We start from the raw sequence: 6,000 nt of genomic DNA, 5'->3' as shown, positions 1-6,000 counted from the left end.
TTGTCTGGACGGCCATTCACCACCTTTTGCACATGTGTTCCATGCCTTGCACTAACGCCTGCGTTCTCTAAAGTCCTTTTTTTACTCTTCGTTCTCAAATCGCCCCCTGCCCCTGGGCCACAAGCTGATAGGATGGAAGTGCACTTTATGAAACGGACACTTGCCGACCGAGACAGCTCTGCCCTGAAGTCCTCCTCTGCCTCGGAACGCAAATAGTTCTTATTTGCCAAAGAACAGGGAATCGGGCCCAAAGAGCAAATATAATATTTCGCACAATTGGAACCACAGACGCACACCTCGGGAGTGACTGAAGCTGCAGAACCAAGAGCGAGACAAGCATGTGTCTGTCCGCAGCGGCAGTGAGCTCTCCAATCCTAGAATGTTCCTTCTCTCCCTGTCCCCTGTGAAAGGCACCCTTGTTTTTATGAAAGAAAATGCTGCATAGGAAAAACGAAATGCCTTTCGTTCAAATGTTTCTATCCATGTGACCCATTATTCTGTACCTTTCATGTTTATTGTACATTCTGTTTCTGTAATTATTGTACAACCCTGTAAGCGTTGTAAAATCGTTCTGAAATTTGTGCCTGCTAGTTATGCAATAAACAGGCTCTGTAGTATCTTTGTGGTAATGCTGTGTTTCCTGGCTGTTAGGTGATGTTTCCAGATTCTCCGCCAAAGTTTCAAGAACATTCTCCTCCTGTAAGGTCATCTTTAATGAGACAGTAGTGAATATGTCTGCACCCTGGCGGCTCTTGTCAATTTACAGGAGTGAAGACCTTTTTCCCCCTCCTGCTTATTAGCAAGTAGCTTTGTAAAAGAAATTACACATCACTGCGCTCCGTTGATCTTATCATGATATGTTCATTCCTGAACTTTTATTTTTCAAGTTTAGCGACAGCCAGCCAGGCACAGTGCTCCCACCTCCTCTACCAGGTGAGGGGGCTGTAGGGTTACTTTGGTCTCTTAAGGCCACCAGTCTTCTAACTCTCAGAGCAAGGCCCATGGCACAGGTTCCCACAGGGATGGTGGGGTATGTCTGGGTTCATCAGGGCCACCCTCAGCCCCCAAGAGTTGTCCTCCAGAGCAGTGACTTGGGGCTCTTCTCTCAAACAGAAGGAGCAGGGCCTGGCCATCGTGCGTGCCTTTCCAAGCAACAAGGCTGGGGGAGACGCGGCATCCTTCCTATGGGAGCTAGCTTGTCTGAGGCCCCACACATCAGCTCACACCCGGAGGTTCCTCCTAGGCCGGGGTTCTCATGGGCACCCACATCACAGCCCCAGCAGGGCTCACTGGAACACAGCCAGGATCCCGGAGTCCCTGGCCCGCAGTATGCTATAGGCCACTGCACCCTACCATGCACCTCCTGGCCATCTGCTTTTCATAATTACAACTGGCTTGTATCAGCTGTTGACTGTGCTAGGTGCTGTGCTGGGGTCCGGACGGGTATTGACTCCTGTAATCCTCACCATGTCCCTGTGCAGCAGGCGGGAATGAGGACGGTTACTCCCCAAGCAGTTACGCTGAGGAGGAGCCTGTGAGTTGTCGGTAGTCCAGTTCGTCTTTCTCTTAAACGACCCAGTTGGGGGGCACCTGGGTGGCTCAGTGGGTTAAAGCCTCTGTCTTCGGCTCCGATCATGATCCCAGGGTCCTGGGATGGAGCCCCACATCAGGCTTTCTGCTCAGCGGGGAGCCTGCTTCCCCCTCTCTCTGCCTGACTCTCTGCCTACTTGTGATCTCTGTCAAATAAATCAATAAAATCTTAAAAACACACACACACACACAAAACGACCCAGTTGGTTTTTCCTGCCCCTGACACTCCAGGACTGCGGAGTCTCGTGGCCTCATTGGAGGTGAAACCGGGGGGGTGCCACGTTTCCCCAGGGTCTATTTCAGGCATCAGAGGGGGGCCTGTGCATGACATGAGACTATGTGGATAAATGCAGCACAGTCAGCATGTGACTCTTAAGATGGGCCCCCCCAAGCAGGGCTGTCTCACCCTTGAGCCCTTGGGGGCTGGGACCCCACCAGCGTTTGCCAAATGACCCCTGGAAGGACAGTCCGCTGGCTCTCAAGGACCACTAGCAGTGCTTTCTCACCCATGGGGCTGTGCAGGGGCAGCTTCAACACAGGGACAGCTCAGCAACACCCGAGGCTGACCCGTTGCCCAGCAGGGTGGCGTGCAGGAGTGTCGAGGAGCCGGGCCCTGTGGCCCACAGACGCCAGGCAGAGGACACTGTGGTCTGTGCCTCAGCCAGCCAGCCACCCCACCAAAAACCAGGGCCATGTGAGGTGGGACAGGCTCCCCCACAGCTTTACCAGGTCATGGTCAGCTCAACACAGAGCAGGTCCCCCGGGGTGGGGTGGGGGCTGCTGCTGGGAGGAGGGACAGGGAGAGGCGTGTGCAAACCTCGCTCCTTCCCACCTCACCTCCATCTTCCCTCCTGCCCAGGCTCTTGCCACACACCTTCCCAGACCCAAGAGATGGGAACATTTCTGCCCCATTTCCCCCAAATGCAGCTTATCTCCAAGAACCCGCCTCTCCTCCAAAATCCCTCTTCTCACCCCTTCCAGCACCTCCCCTCTTTTGGGACTCCTCTTTCCCTTCTCTTCCCTCTCAAGCACCCCATTCCCCACTCTTGTAACGGGGACCCCTGTGTCCTGCCCTCCCCACGGCCAGCTCTGCACCCATCCCCCTCGGAACTCCACCCCTAGCCATGGCCCTTCGCTGGGGCTGAGTCCTGCAAGCCCCATCTGGCTCACGGGCCTGGAACACTTTACAAACAGGGAAGATTTGAAGTCTAACTTGAACCCCCACTCTGACCCTGGATCTAAGGTTGGCCTGAGTCTCCCCTTGCTTCACACTTAACTATGGGCTTCCCTCTTCCAGCCCTCTTCTTCCCAGGCCCTGGCCCTTTCCACAATTCCCCACTGCACCCCAGCTCTTCCTTTCTGAATGAGGGCTGAATGAATACCAGCACGTACTGTGCGCAGCCACCGCGCTCTATACCGTTTCATAAAGTAGGGACTGAAACTACCCCTGTTTTGCAGACGAGGACACTGAGGCTCAGACCTCAAAGCACAGTTGGTAGTGGGGCAGGAAGTTGGAGGGCAGGGCCTATGCTCTTCGCCACGGGGCTCTGCTGGCGCGGTGGACCATCAAGGAAGGTGGCTGGGGAGCCGGGCAGGTGACAGAGCTTCTGGAAGCAGAGGAGGATGAAGGCCAGCTGTGACTTTGACAGAGGTAAGGTGGGAGGGAGACACGCAGCAGGCCTGGTGGCCCTACAATCCAACCTTCCTCCTGCCTGGGAGTGGCGGAGCAGGAAGGCCCATGCCCATGTCTGTGTGGTCCCCTGCCCACCCCAGGCAGGCTTAGAGGAACAGGATCTGGGTGCCCATGTGTGTGCCCTCCTTACTTTTGCCACAAATATTTCCAGTCTTTTCGGTCTGTTTGAAATTGAAACTCTCGGTAACTGCTGCTCAAGTAATAAGACTGACCTGTGAGTGGAGGATGTTGCCCATTTCACCAGTTTCCATGATTCAGGGACCTCACAGATTCCGTGGTGACACACACCCCGTCAGCCCTTCTGGGAGCAGCAGCCCTGGACCTGCCACTAGAAGCAGGAGGGCTCCAGGGCCCAGCACAGCGTGGACAGGGGGGTCACCCGTTCCAAGTAGGGGGAGAGAGCTCCCCACGGAGGCTAGAAGCCGGAATCTGACCTGCTTCTGCCAATTAAATCAAGATGAAATCCTACCCAAGTCCAGACACAGGGACCAGGGTGTGCAGGCAGGTTGTTTCCTAGGGACAGGGAAGCCTCCTCTTGGCAGGAAAACAGGTCCATTTGGGCTCTGCGCTTTTTGTTATTTACTTTTAGCCCATCCACACGTCACCCTTCTCCACATTTCACAGACGAACAGGGCCCAGAGAGGGATCCCCTGGCCTCTACATGGTGGAGGTGGAGCGTCAGAGAACCCAAGCGCTTGGGCCAGACCCTCCACCCTTCACTCCAGCACTTCTGTTTGCTACCACCTCCCACGGGAGGTCTAAATTCAGAAATACGTCGGCCGCATCCACGTAGAATTCTAAAGTGACCACCTGGGTAGCCGCAACCCAGGTAAGAAAGAGAACACTGCCTTTCCCCCAGGAGCCCCCATGGGCCCCTCCTTCCCCTGGACTTCAGTGCTCACTGCTCCTAGCTTTTGGTTCCATGCCCTGTGTGTGTTCCCAGACCTAAGTAAGAGCTGTGTTTTGTCTGGTTTTGAACATGTAAATGAACCCTACTGGTGTATTCTCTTCTTTTCCTCAATCTTGTGAGTCAGCTAGGTCAACGTGCATGCCTCTGCTTAGATTTTCCATGTTGTGTAGCATTCATGCTTTGTATACACATGATCTATTAATCTAGTATTTTAGTGATAGAAGTTTCAGTTATTTCTAGTTCTTGGCTCTTAAAAAACTCTGAAAGATATGTCTTTTGGTACATGTAGGACTATACTTCTGTGGGAGATATATATGGACCTGGATGGTAGAGAACGTACATCTCCAAATGTGTAATGCTGTTTTTATCCCTTTTTCCAAAGTGTTGTACCAGCAGAATGTGAGACTTCCCATTGTTCTGCATCTTCATGAACAGTGATATAAAAGCTGTCAATTTTGTCAATCCAGAGGCACCCGGCTGGCTCAGTCGGTAGAGCGTGTGACTCTTGATCTCAGGGTTATGAGTTCAAGCCCCACATTGAGTGTAGAGATGACTTTAAAATAAATCTTTAAAAAATTTTTTGTCAATCCACAGGGTTTATGGTAGTGTCTCAGTTTCAATATGCATTCTTGGACAATATTGCTGTGTGCTTTTCCGGGTTTATTAGCCATTTAGATTTCCTCTTTTGTGAAATGCCTGTTTGAGTGTTTATCCATTTTTCCATTAGGTTCTATTTTTCATTATTCTTAATAGGAGTTTTAAAAATGTTTTGAACACTAGTCCTTTGTTTACTGTGTTACAAACATCCTTTAACATTCTGTGGCACATCTTTCCCTTCTTAGGTGTCTTTTGAAATAAGGTGTTTGGCTTTTTTTTTTTTTTTTTTTTAGATTTATTTATTTTTAGAGAGAGCCTGTGAGTGAGGGAGGAGGGGCTAAGGGGGAGGGAGAGGAAGAGGGGGGAAAATCCCAAGCAGAGTCTGCACTGAGTAGAGCCTGATTTGGGGCTCAATCCCACGATCTAGGAGATCACAACCTGAGCCAGAACTAAGAGTTGGATGCTCAACTGACTGAACCACCTAGGCACCCCTGAAATAAGCATTTTATTAAATGTAGTCAAATTTATCAATCTTTTTCTTATGGTTTGTGTTCCTTGTGTCTTAAGAAACCTCCCCTCCACTAGAGCATTATGTTTTATTTTGAAATAATCATAGATTCACAGAACAGTTGCAAAAATTGTAGTGGTCCCCTGTGCCCTTTGCTCAGTTTCCCCCAATGATAACTTCTAACAAACTGCAGTACAGTATCAAGATCAGGATGTGGATATCAGCACAATCACAGACCTTGTTCAGATGTCCTGACTTTATATGCGTGTGTGTATGTGTGGTTCCATGCCGTCATATCCACATGTCAGTTCCTGTTGCCTTCACACCATAGTGAAGACAGACCTTCTGTATCACCACAGGCGTCTCCTTCACGCTGCTCCTTGAGAGTCACATCCTGTGCCCTGGCAACTGTGAATCTGTTCAGCTCTGCAACTCCATCCTTTCAAGAATGTTATACAAATGCAATCACAGGACATGACCTTTCGACACTGCCTTTTTCCGTAATATCCCTCCAAGTTGTTCAGAGACCAGGGGACTCAATAGGGGCCCTAGAGGCCATCGTAGGACTGTGCCTTCACCAGAAACCTCCCACATCCATATTTGGAAAAGAGTCCTTAATTTTCCCTGCCAGACAGTAGGAAGTATCTCTTTAAGGAACAGAGGCACAGTTGTTTAGTTTTGTCAGGTAGTTTTGTTAATTAT

This window comes from Lutra lutra, chromosome 12 (genome assembly GCF_902655055.1).
Source record: "Lutra lutra chromosome 12, mLutLut1.2, whole genome shotgun sequence".
In the NCBI taxonomy this organism is placed as follows: Eukaryota; Metazoa; Chordata; class Mammalia; order Carnivora; family Mustelidae; genus Lutra; species Lutra lutra.
This window is presented reverse-complemented; position numbering follows the sequence as displayed.